At 38.4% G+C, this 12,316-nt stretch overlaps 1 non-coding gene across 1 annotated transcript; it reads right to left on the reverse strand.

Moving 5' to 3' along the window:
* Nucleotides 1–5,114: 5,114 nt before the first annotated feature.
* Nucleotides 5,115–5,222, reverse strand: LOC148553557 (small nucleolar RNA R71). The gene has a single exon (XR_015892621.1). It is a non-coding gene; the product is annotated as a small nucleolar RNA R71 (small nucleolar RNA).
* Nucleotides 5,223–12,316: the final 7,094 nt, after the last annotated feature.

A 12,316-nucleotide genomic window follows, 5' to 3' on the forward strand; every position in this document is an offset into this window, starting at 1 on the left:
GTTTCTGGCACAGTTCTTACAAATTACTGACACAGTATGTGATAAAGAAGTGGATCAGGATGTCTACAGGCTGTTACTATTTCCATTTGCTGTAAAAGATCAAGCTAAGAGGTGGTTAAATAACTAACCCATAGCAAGTATAAGAACATGGAAACAGTTGTCAAACAAATTCCTGAATCAATATTTTCCTCCAAAAAGGATGACACAGCTAAGGCTGGACATCCAAGGCTTTAAACAAGAGGGTAATGAATCTCTTTACAATGCCTGGGAGAGGTACAGGGGGATGCTAAGGAAATGCCCCTCTGAAATGTTTTCAGAGTGGGTGCAGTTAGACATCTTTTACTATGGGCTTACAGAAAAAGCTTAAATATCACTAGATCACTCAGCTGGTGGATCTATACACATGAGAAAGACAATTGAAGAGGCTCAAGAGCTTATCGATACAGTTGCTAGAAATCAGCATCTGTACATAAGTAGTGAGTCCTCCATGAAAGAAGAAGCTAAGGCAGTATCAACTGACTTTAGTCCTCAGGAACAAGTTGCTGAACTCAATCAGCAACTATCTTCTATAACAAAGCAGTTAGCTGAATTTAAGGAGATGTTACAAGAAACCAAAAATGCTAATAAGGATATGGAATCACAATTGAATCAGACAAAATAGCAGTTATCAAAATAGATAACAGAAGAGTGCTAAGCAGTTCAATTAAGAAGTGGAAAAATATTAAATAAATCAACTCAAAGTAGCAGAAAGCCAAGAAAAGAACAGCTGATAGAGGATGAGCAACCTGCTACCCAAAATCCCTCTGAGGATAGTAAGATACCAGAGAGGAATAACTCTGGCGTTCAAACGCTAGAAAAGGGTGAAAAACTGGCGTTAAACGCCCAGTCCATATCCAGTTCTGGCATTCAAATGCCAGAAAGGGGAGAGAATCTGGCGTTAAACGCCCATCCAACCCCCAAGCCTGGCGTTCAAACGCCAATGAGGGATCAGACACCTACAAGTGTGATGAGCGGATAATTTATACGCTTTTTGGCATTGTTTTTAGTATATTTTTAGTAGGATCTAGTTACTTTTAGGGATGTTTTTATTAGTTTTTATGTTAAATTCACATTTCTGGACTTTACTATGAGTTTGTGTGTTTTTCTGTGATTTCAGGTATTTTCTGGCTGAAATTAAGGGACTTGAGCAAAAATCAGATTCAGAGGTTGAAGAAGGACTACTGATGCTGTTGGATTCTGACCTCCCTGCACTCAAAGTGAATTTTCTGGAGCTATAGAACTTAAAATGGCGCGTTTCCAATTGCGTTAAAAAGTAGACATCCAGGGCTTTCTATTAATATATAATAGTCTATACTTTTGCCGAGTTTAGATGATGCAAAAGGGCATTGAACGCCAGTTCTACGCTGCAGTCTGGAGTTAAACGCCAGAAACACGTCACAAACCAGAGTTGAACGCCAAAAACACGTTACAACTTGGCGTTCAACTCCAAAAGAAGCCTCTGCACGTGTAAACTTTAAGCTCAGCCCAAGCATACACCACGTGGGCCCCGGAAGTGGATTTATGCATCAATTACTTACCTCTGTAAACCCTAGTAACTAGTTTAGTATAAATAGGACTTTTTACTGTTGTATTTGGATCTTTTGAACCATCTTCGGATCATTTTTAGTCTTGGTTACTCCGGTTCCCCTCTGGGGCCGAGACCAATGAACTCCATTATCACTTATGTATTTTCAACGGTAGAGTTTCTGCACTCCATAGATTAAGGTGTGGAGCTCTACTGTTCCTCATGATTTAATGCAAAGTACTACTGTTTTCTATTCAATTCAACTTATTCCGCTTCTAAGATATCCATTCGCACCCAAGAACATGATGAATGTGATGATTATGTGACGCTCATCATCATTCTCACTTATGAACGCGTGCCTGACAAACACTTCCGTTCTACATGCAAACAAGCTAGAATGAATATCTCTTGGATGTCTAATACAGGGGACCGAGTCCGAGTTATTAATGTCTTCGTGGTAAAAGTTAGAACCCATGGATGGCCATTCCTGAGATCCAGAAAGTCTAAACCTTGTCTGTGGTATTCCGAGTAGGATCTGGGAAGGGATGGCTGTGACGAACTTCAACCTCGCGAGTGCTGGGCGTAGTGACAGACGCAGAAGGAGGGTGAATCCTATTCCAGCATGATCGAGAACCTCCAGATGATTAGCCATGCCGTGACAGAGCATTTGGACCATTTTCACAGAGAGGATGGGATGTATCCATTGACAACGGTGATGCCCTTATAGAAAGCTTGCCATGGAGAGGAGTAAGACTAATTGGATGAAGACAGCGGGAAAGCAGAGATTCAGAGGAACGAAAGCATCTCTATACGCTTATCTGAAATTCTCACCAATGATTTACATAAGTATTTTTATCTTTATTTTCTATTTATTTATTATTATTATTCGAAAATACTATAACCATTTGATGTCCGCCTGACTGAGATTTACAAGGTGACCATAGCTTGCTTCATACCAACAATCTCCGTGGGATCGACCCTTACTCACGTAAGGTTTTATTACTTGGACGACCCAGTGCACTTGCTGGTTAGTTGTGCAAAGTTGTGAAGTTATGTTTGGACCATGGTATTGTGCACCAGTTTGTTGGCACCATTGCCAGGGAGAGAACGAACAACAAATTTTACAACCTGAGTAACAATTTCGCATACCAAGTTTTTGGCGCCATTGCCGGGGATTGTTCGAGTTTGGACAACTGACGGTTCATCGTGTTGCTCAAATTGGGTAATTTTCTTCTTATTTTATTTTCAAAAAGTTTTCAAAAATTTTTCAAAAATATTTTCTTCTTTTTCGTTTTTCCCAATTAATATTCGAAAAAAAAATTTTTTTTTCCTTTTGTTTTCCAAAATTATTTCAGAATTTTTAAGAATGAATTCTAGTGTTTCATGATGATTTGTTGAATCTTGGCTGGCTGTAAAGCCATGTCTAAATTCCTTTGGACTGAGGATTCAACTAATCACTTCAATGCATGTAATAGCATACTAAAGCTTGGCTGGCTATTAAGCCATGTCTAACCTTCAGATTGGAGCTTTAGACTAAAGAGCACAAGATTCCTGGAATTCATATTAAAAATTTTGAAATCTTTATTTTTCTTCTTCAAATAATTTTCAAAAAAATAAAAATATACAAAAATAAAAAAAATTAATAAAATCATAAAATCAATAATATTTTGTGTTTCTTGTTTGAGTCTTGAGTCAATTTTTAAGTTTGGTATCAATTGCATTTTTTCTAAAAAAATTTTATGCATTTTTCGAAAATTCATGCATTCATAGTGTTCTTCATGATCTTCAAGTTGTTCTTGGCCAGTCTTCTTGTTTGATCTTCATATTTTCTTGTTTTGTATCTTTTCTTGTTTTTCATATGCATTCTTGCATTCATAGTGTCTATACATGAAAAATTTCTAAGTTTGGTGTCTTGCATGTTTTCTTTTCTTGAAAATTTTTCAAAAAAATAAGTTCTTGATGTTCATCTTGACATTCAAAGTGTTCTTGGTGTTCATCTTGACATTCATGGTGTTCTTGCATGCATCACATGTTTAGATCCAAAATTTTCATGCATTGCATCATTTTCATGTTTTTCTCTTTCATCATTAAAAATTCAAAATTCAAAAATATCTTTCCCTTTTTCACTCATAAATTTCAAAAATTTGGATTGACTTTTTCAAAAATTTTTAAAATCTAGTTGTTTTTATGAGTCAAATCAAATTTTCAATTTAAAAATCTTATCTTTTTCAAAATCTTTTTCAAAAATCAAATCTTTTTCAATTCTCTTATTTATTTTCGAAAATTTTAAAAATATTTTTCAAAAATCTTTTTCTTAATTTTATTTCATAATTTTCGAAAATATCATAAAAAATTAATGTTTTGATTCAAAAATTTCAAGTTTGTTACTTGCTTGTTAAGAAAGATTCAAACTTTAAGTTCTAGAATCATATCTTGTGATTACTTGTGAGTCAAGTCATTAATTTTGATTTTTAAAATCAAATCTTTTTCAAAACTAATTTCAATCATATCTTTTGAAAAATATCTTTTTATCCTATCTTTTTCAAATATCTTTTCTAACTTCTTATCTTCTTATCTTTTCAAAATTGAATTCCAAATCTTTTTCAACTAACTAATTGACTTTTTGTTTGTTTCTTATCTTTTTCAAAACTACCTAACTAACTATCCCTCTCTAATTTTCGAAAATACCTCCCTCTTTTTCAAAAATTCTTTTTAATTAATTAATTGTTTCAATTTTTAATTTTAATTTTAATTTTATCTTAATTTTCGAAAATCAGTAACTCTTTTTCAAAATTAATTTTCGAAATTCCCTCTCCCTCATCTTCTTCTATTTATTTAATTACCTACTAACACTTTTCTTCATCTCATATCTCTGCTCTCTTCACACTTGTGTTTGGATTCTCCTCCCTTCTCTTTCCTTACATTACATTCTTTTCTTCTTCTACTCACACAAAGGAATCTCTATACTGTGACATAGAGGATTCTATATTTTCTTTGTTATTCCCTTCTTTGTCATATGAGCAGGAGCAAGGACAAGAACATTCTTGTTGAAGCAGATCCTGAACCTTGAAGGACTCTGAAAAGGAAACTAAGAGAAGTTAAAATACAACAATCCAGAGACAACCTTACAGGAATTTTCGAACAGGAAGAGGAGATGGCAGCCGAAAATAATAATAATGCAAGGAGGATGCTTGGTGACTTTACTGCACCTAATTCCAATTTACATGGAAGAAGCATCTCAATTCCTACCATTGGAGCAAACAATTTTGAGCTTAAACCTCAATTAGTTTCTCTGATGCAGCAGAACTGCAAGTTCCATGGACTTCCATCCGAAGATCCTTTTCAGTTCTTAACTGAATTTTTGCAGATCTGTGATACTGTTAAGACTAATGGAGTAGATCCTGAAGTCTACAGGCTTATGCTTTTCCCTTTTACTGTGAGAGACAGAGCTAGAATATGGTTGGATTCTCAACCTAAAGATAGCCTGAACTCTTGGGATAAACTGGTCAAGGCTTTCTTAGCCAAGTTCTTTCCTCCTCAAAAGCTGAGTAAGCTTAGAGTGGATGTTCAAACCTTCAGACAGAAAGAAGGTGAATCCCTCTATGAAGCTTGGGAGAGATACAAGGAACTGACCAAAAAGTGTCCTTCTGACATGCTTTCAGAATGGACCATCCTGTATATATTCTATGATGGTCTGTCTAAATTAGCTAAGATGTCATTGGATACTTCTGCAGGTAGATCCATTCACCTAAAGAAAACGCCTGCAGATGTTCAAGAACTTATTGACATGGTTGCTAACAACCAGTTTATGTACACTTCTGAGAGGAATCCTATAAGTAATGGGACGCCTCAGAAGAAGGGAGTTCTTGAAATTGATACTCTGAATGCCATATTGGCTCAGAATAAAATATTGACTCAGCAAGTCAATATGATTTCTTAGAGTCTGAATGAAATGCAAGCTGCATCCCACAGTACTCAAGAGGCATCTTCTGAAGAAGAAGCTTATGATCCTGAGAACCCTGCAATAGTAGAGGTAAATTATATGGGTGAACCTTATGGAAACACTTATAATCCCTCATGGAGAAATCACCCAAATCTCTCATAGAAGGATCAACAAAAGCCTCAACAAGGCTTTAATAATGGTGGAAGAAATAGGTTTAGCAATAGCAAGTCTTTTCCATCATCCACTCAGCAACAGACATAGAACTCTGAACAAAATACTTCTAATTTAGCAAACTTAGTCTCTGATCTATCTAAGGCCACTCTGAGTTTCATGAATGAAACAAGGTCCTCCATTAGAAATTTGGAGGCACAAGTGGACCAGCTGAGTAAGAAGATCACTGATACCCCTCTTAGTACCCTCCCAAGCAATACAGAAGAAAATCCAAAAGGAGAGTGCAAGGCCATTGATATAACCATCATGGCCGAATCCAAGGAGAAAGGGGAGGACGTGAATCCCAAGGAGGAAGACCTCCTGGGACGTCCAGTGATCAACAAGGAGTGTCCCTCTGAGGAACCAAAGGAATCTGAGACTCATCTAGAGACCATAGAGATTCCATTAAACCTCCTTATGCCATTCATGAGCTCTGATGAGTATTCCTCTTCTGAAGAGAATGAGGATGTTACTGAAGAGTAAGTTGCCAAGTTCCTTGGTGCAATCATGAAGCTGAATGCCAATTTATTTGGTAAAGAGACTTGGGGAGATGAACCTCCCTTGTTCACCAATGAACTAAATGCATTGGATCAACTGAGATTGCCTCAGAAGAAACAGGATCCTGGAAAGTTCCTAATACCTTGTACCATAGGCACCATGACCTTTGAGAAGGCTCTATGTGATCTTGGGTCATGAATAAACCTCATGCCACTCTCTGTAATGGAGAAACTGGGTATCTTTGAGGTGCAAGCTACTAGAATCTCATTAGAGATGGCAGACAATTCAAGAAAAGAGGCTTATGGATAGGTAGAGGACGTGTTAGTAAAGGTTGAAGGCCTTTACATCCCTGCTGATTTCATAATCCTAGATACTGGGAAGGATGAGGATGAATCCATCATCCTTGGAAGACCCTTCTTAGCCACAGCAAGAGGTGTGATTGATGTTGACAGAGGTGAACTAGTCCTTCAATTAAATGAGGACTCCCTTGTGTTTAAAACTCAAGGACATCTTTCTGTAAACATGGAAAAGAGGCACAGTAAGTTTTTCTCAAAACAGAGTCATACAGAGCCACCACAATCAAACTCTAAGTTTGGTGTTGGGAGGCCACAACCAAACTCTAAGTTTGGTGTTGAACTCCCATATCCAAACTCTATGTTTGGTGTTGGAAGTCTATAAAATTGACCTGATCACCTGTGTGGAGCCATGAGAGCCCACTGTCAAGCTATTGACATTAAAGAAGCGCTTGTTGGGAGGTAACCCAATTTTTATTTATCTAATTTTATTTTTTATTTTTATTGTTCTTTCATGTTTTATTAGGTTCATGATCATGTGGAGTCACAAAATAAATAGAAAAATCAAAAACAGAATAAAAAACAGCAGAAGAAAAATCACACCCTGGAGGAAGGGCTTACTGGCATTTAAACGCCAGTAAGGAGCATCTGGCTGGCGTTCAACGCCATAACAGAGCATGGATCTGGCATTGAACACCCAAAACAAGCAGCATCCTAGAGTTCAGACGCCAGGAATGCACACTGAGGAAAGCTGGCGCTGAACACCAGAAACATGCTACATCTGGGCACTGAACGCCCAGAACAAGCACCAATTCGGCGTTTAAATGCCAGAATTGCATGCAAAGGCATTTTAGATGCCTAATTGGTGCAGGGATGCAATTTCTTGACACCTCAGGATCTGTGGATCCCACAGGATCATCTCAGCATCTGTGGACCCCACAGGATCCCCACATACCTCCACTCACCTTACCTCCTCATAATCCTATATCACCCTTTTCCAAGAACCCTTCACCAATCACCTCCAATCCCCCTCCAAAACCATCATACGCTCACCTACACCCACCCACTCAAATTCAAACCATCACTCCTTCCTTTTCACACACCATAACCACCTTAAACCCCCAGTGGCCGAACCATACACATATCCCTCCATCTCCTCCATATCTTCTTCTTCTTCTTCTTCTTCTTCTATTCTTTCTTCTTTTGCTCGAGGGCGAGCAACATTCTAAGTTTGGTGTGGTAAAAGCATTGCTTTTTTTGTTTTTCCATAACCATTGATGGCACCTAAGGCCAGAGAAACCCCTAGAAAGAGGAAAGGGAAGACAAAAGCTTCCATCAAGGGTCTATAGTTCAGTGGTAGAACATTTGACTGCAAATCAAGAGATCCCTGAGATACCTCAGGGGATACAATTTCCTCCACACAATTATTGGGAGCAACTAAAGGTGGAACATCAAGAGCACTCAATCATCCTCGATGAAATTAGGGAAGATCAAAGAGCTATGAGGAAGGAGCAACAAAGACAAGGAAGAGACATAGAAGAGCTCAAGGATATCATTGGTTCCTCAAGAAGGAAACGCCACCATCACTAAGGTGGACTCATTCCTTGTTCTCAAATTTTCTATTTTTCGTTTTCTATATGTTAAGTGCTTATCTATGTTAGTGTCTTATTACATGATCATTAGTATTTAGTAACTTTGTCTTAAAGTTATGAATGTCCTATGAATCCATCACCTCTCTTAAATGAAAAATATTTTTTTTAATTCAAAAGAACAAGAAGTACATGAGTTTCGAATTTATCCTTGAACTTAGTTTAATTATATTGATGTGGTGACAATACTTTTTGTTTTTTGAATGAATGCTTGAACAGTGCATATGTCTTTTGAAGTTATTGTTTATGAATGTTAAATATGTTGGCTCTTGAAAGAATGATGACAAGGAGACATGTTATTTGATAATCTGAAAAATTATAAAAATGATTCTTGAAGCACGAAAAAGCAGTGAATACAAACCTTGCAGAAAAAAAATGTGCGAAAAAAATAGAAAAAGAAAAAGCAAGCAGAAAAAGCCAAAAGCTCTTAAAACCAAAAGGCAAAAAAACAAAAAAAAAAGTCAATAACCCTTAAAACCAAAAGGCAAGGGTAAATAAAAAGGATCCCAAGGCTCTGAGCATCAGTGGATAGGAGGGCCTACAGGAATAAAATCCTGGCCTAAGCGGCTAAACCAAGCTGTCCCTAACCATGTGCTTGTGGCATGAAGGTGTCAAGTGAAAACTTGAGACTGAGCGGTTAAAGTCAAGGTCCAAAGCAAAAAAAGAGTGTGCTTAAGAACCCTGGACACCTCTAATTGGGGACTTTAGCAAAGCTGAGTCACAATCTGAAAAGGTTCACCCAATTATGTGTCTGTGGCATTTATGTATCCGGTGGTAATACGGGAAAACAAAGTGCTTAGGGCCACGGCCAAGACTCATAAAGTAGCTGTGTTCAAGAATCAACATACTGAACTAGGAGAATCAATAACACTATCTGAACTCTGAGTTCCTATAGATGCCAATCATTCTGAACCTCAATGGATAAAGTGAGATGCCAAAACTATTCAAGAGGCAAAAAGCTACAAGTCCCGCTCATCTGATTGGAGCTATGTTTCATTGATAGTTTGGAATTTATAGTATATTCTCTTTTTTTTTATCCTATTTGATTTTCAGTTGCTTGGGGACAAGCAACAATTTAAGTTTGGTGTTGTGATGAGCGGATAATTTATACGCTTTTTGGCATTGTTTTTAGTATGTTTTTAGTAGGATCTAGTTACTTTTAGGGATGTTTTTATTAGTTTTTATGTTAAATTCACATTTCTGGACTTTACTATGAGTTTGTGTATTTTTCTGTGATTTCAGGTATTTTCTGGCTGAAATTGAGGGACTTGAGCAAAAATCAGATTCAGAGGTTGAAGAAGGACTGCTGATGTTGTTGGATTCTGACCTCCCTGCACTCAAAGTGGATTTTTTGGAGCTACAGACCTCAAAATGGCGCATTTCCAATTGCGTTGAAAAGTAGACATCCAGGGCTTTCCAGCAATATATAATAGTTCATACTTTGGCCGAGTTTAGTTGACGCAAAAGGGCGTTGAATGCCAGTTCTACGCTACAGTCTGGAGTTAAACGCCAGAAACACGTCACAAACCAGAGTTTAACGCCAAAAATACGTTACAACTTGGCGTTCAACTCCAAAAGAAGCCTCTGCACGTGTAAACTTCAAGCTCAGCCCAAGCATACACCAAGTGGGCCCCGGAAGTGGATTTATGCATCAATTACTTACCTCTGTAAACCCTATTAACTAGTTTAGTATAAATAGGACTTTTTACTATTGTATTTAGATCTTTTGAACCATCTTCGGATCATTTTTAGTCTTGGTTACTCCGGTTCCCCTCTGGGGCCGAGACCAATGAACTCCATTATCACTTATGTATTTTCAATGGTAGAGTTTCTGCACTCCATAGATTAAGGTGTGGAGCTCTACTGTTCCTCATGATTTAATGCAAAGTACTACTGTTTTCTATTCAATTGAACTTATTTCGCTTTTATGATATCCATTTGCACCCAAGAACATGATGAATGTGATGATTATATGACGCTCATCATCATTCTCACTTCTGAACGCATGCCTGACAAACACTTCCATTCTACATGCAAACAAGCTAGAATGAATATCTCTTGGATATCTAATACAGGGGACCGAGTCCGAGTTATTAGTGTCTTTGTGGTATAAGTTAGAACCCATGGATGGCCATTCCTGAGATTCGAAAAGTCTAAACCTTGTCTGTGGTATTCCGAGTAGGATTTGGGAAGGGATGGCTGTGACGAACTTCAAACTCGCGAGTACTGGGCGTAGTGACAGACGCAGAAGGAGGGTGAATCCTATTCCAGCATGATCGAGAACCTCCAGATGATCAGCCATGCCGTGACAGAGCATTTGGACCATTTTCACAGAGAGGATGGGATGTAGCCATTGGCAACGGTGATGCCCTTACAGAAAGCTTACCATGGAGAGGAGTAAGACTGATTGGATGAAGGCAGCGGGAAAGCAGAGATTCAGAGGAACGAAAGCATCTCTATACGCTTATTTGAAATTCTCACCAATGATTTATATAAGTATTTTTATCTTTATTTTCTATTTATTTATTATTATTATTCAAAAATACTATAACCATTTGATATCCGCCTGACTGAGATTTACAAGGTGACCATAGCTTGCTTCATACCAACAATCTCCGTGGGATCGACCCTTACTCACGTAAGGTTTTATTACTTGGACGACCCAGTGCACTTGCTGGTTAGTTGTGTGAAGTTGTGAAGTTATGTTTGGACCATGGTATTGTGCACCAGTTTGTTGGCGCCATTGCCAGGGAGAGAACGAACAACAAATTTTACAACCTGAGTAACAATTTTGCATACCAAAGTGCTGATGGTAACCCCTCTAAGAAGGCTTCTCCAACCACCTCTGTAGGGAATAAACCTGCAGCAACTAAGGTTGAAGAATACAAAGCCAAGATGCCTTATCCTCAGGAACTCCGCCAAGCGGAACAGGATAAATAATTTGCCTGTTTTGCAAACTATCTCAGGACTTTTGAAATCAAGATTCCGTTTGCAGAGGCACATGAGCAAATACCCTCTTATGCTAAGTTCATGAAAGAGATCTTAAGTCATAAGAAGGATTGGAGGGAAACTAAAAAAGTCTTCCTCACTGAAGAGTGCATTGCAGTCATTTTGAAGAGCATACCAGAGAAGCTTAAGGATCCTGGGAGCTTTATGATACCATGCACATTAGAGGGTACCTGTACCAAGACAGCTCTCTGTGATCTTGGGGCAAGTATCAACCTAATCCCTACATCCACTATCAGAAATCCTGGCTTGACTGAAGAGGTCAAACCAACCTAGATCTGTCTTCAACTTGCTGATGGCTCCATTAAATATCCATCAGGCATAATTGAGGATATGATTGTCACAGTTGGGCCATTTGCCTTTCCCACTGACTTTGTAGTGCTGGAAATAGAGGAGCAAAAGAGTGCAACTCTCATTCTAGGAAGACCTTTCCTAGCAACTGGAAGAACCCTCATTGACATTCAAAAAGGGGAAGTGACCTTTAGAGTCAATGAGAATGAGTTTAGGCTGAATGCTGTTGAGGCAATGAAGCATCCAGACACATCAAAAGACTGCATGAGTGTTGATATTATTGATTCCCTGGTAGAGGAGATCAACATGGCTGAGAGTCTCGAATCAGAGCTAGAGGACATCTTTAAAGATGTTCAACCTGATCTGGAGGAACCAGAAGAAATAAAAGAACCTCTGAAAACTCCTCAGGAAGAGGAGAAACCTCCTAAACCCGAGCTCAAACCACTACCACCATCCTTGAAATATGTATTTCTGGGAGAAGGTGACACTTTTCCTGTAATCATAAGCTCTGCTTTAGAGCCACAGGAAGAGAAAGCACTAATTCAGGTGCTAAGGACACACAAGGCAGCTCTTGGGTGGTCCATAAGTGATCTTAAGGGCATTAGCCCAGCCAGATACATGCACAAGATCCTATTAGAGGATAATGCTAAGCCAGTGGTTCAACCACAGAGGCGGCTAAATCCAGCCATGATGGAGGTGGTGCAGAAAGAGGTCACTAAATTACTGGAGGCCGGGATTATTTATCCCATTTCTGATAGCCCCTGGGTGAGCCCTGTCCAAGTTGTACTCAAAAAGGGAGGCATGACAGTGGTTCATAATGAAAAGAATGAACTGGTTCCTACAAGAACAGTTACAGGGTGGC

This window comes from Arachis ipaensis, chromosome B7 (assembly GCF_059453495.1).
Source record: "Arachis ipaensis isolate K30076 ecotype BB chromosome B7, ASM5945349v1, whole genome shotgun sequence".
NCBI lineage: Eukaryota > Viridiplantae > Streptophyta > Magnoliopsida > Fabales > Fabaceae > Arachis > Arachis ipaensis.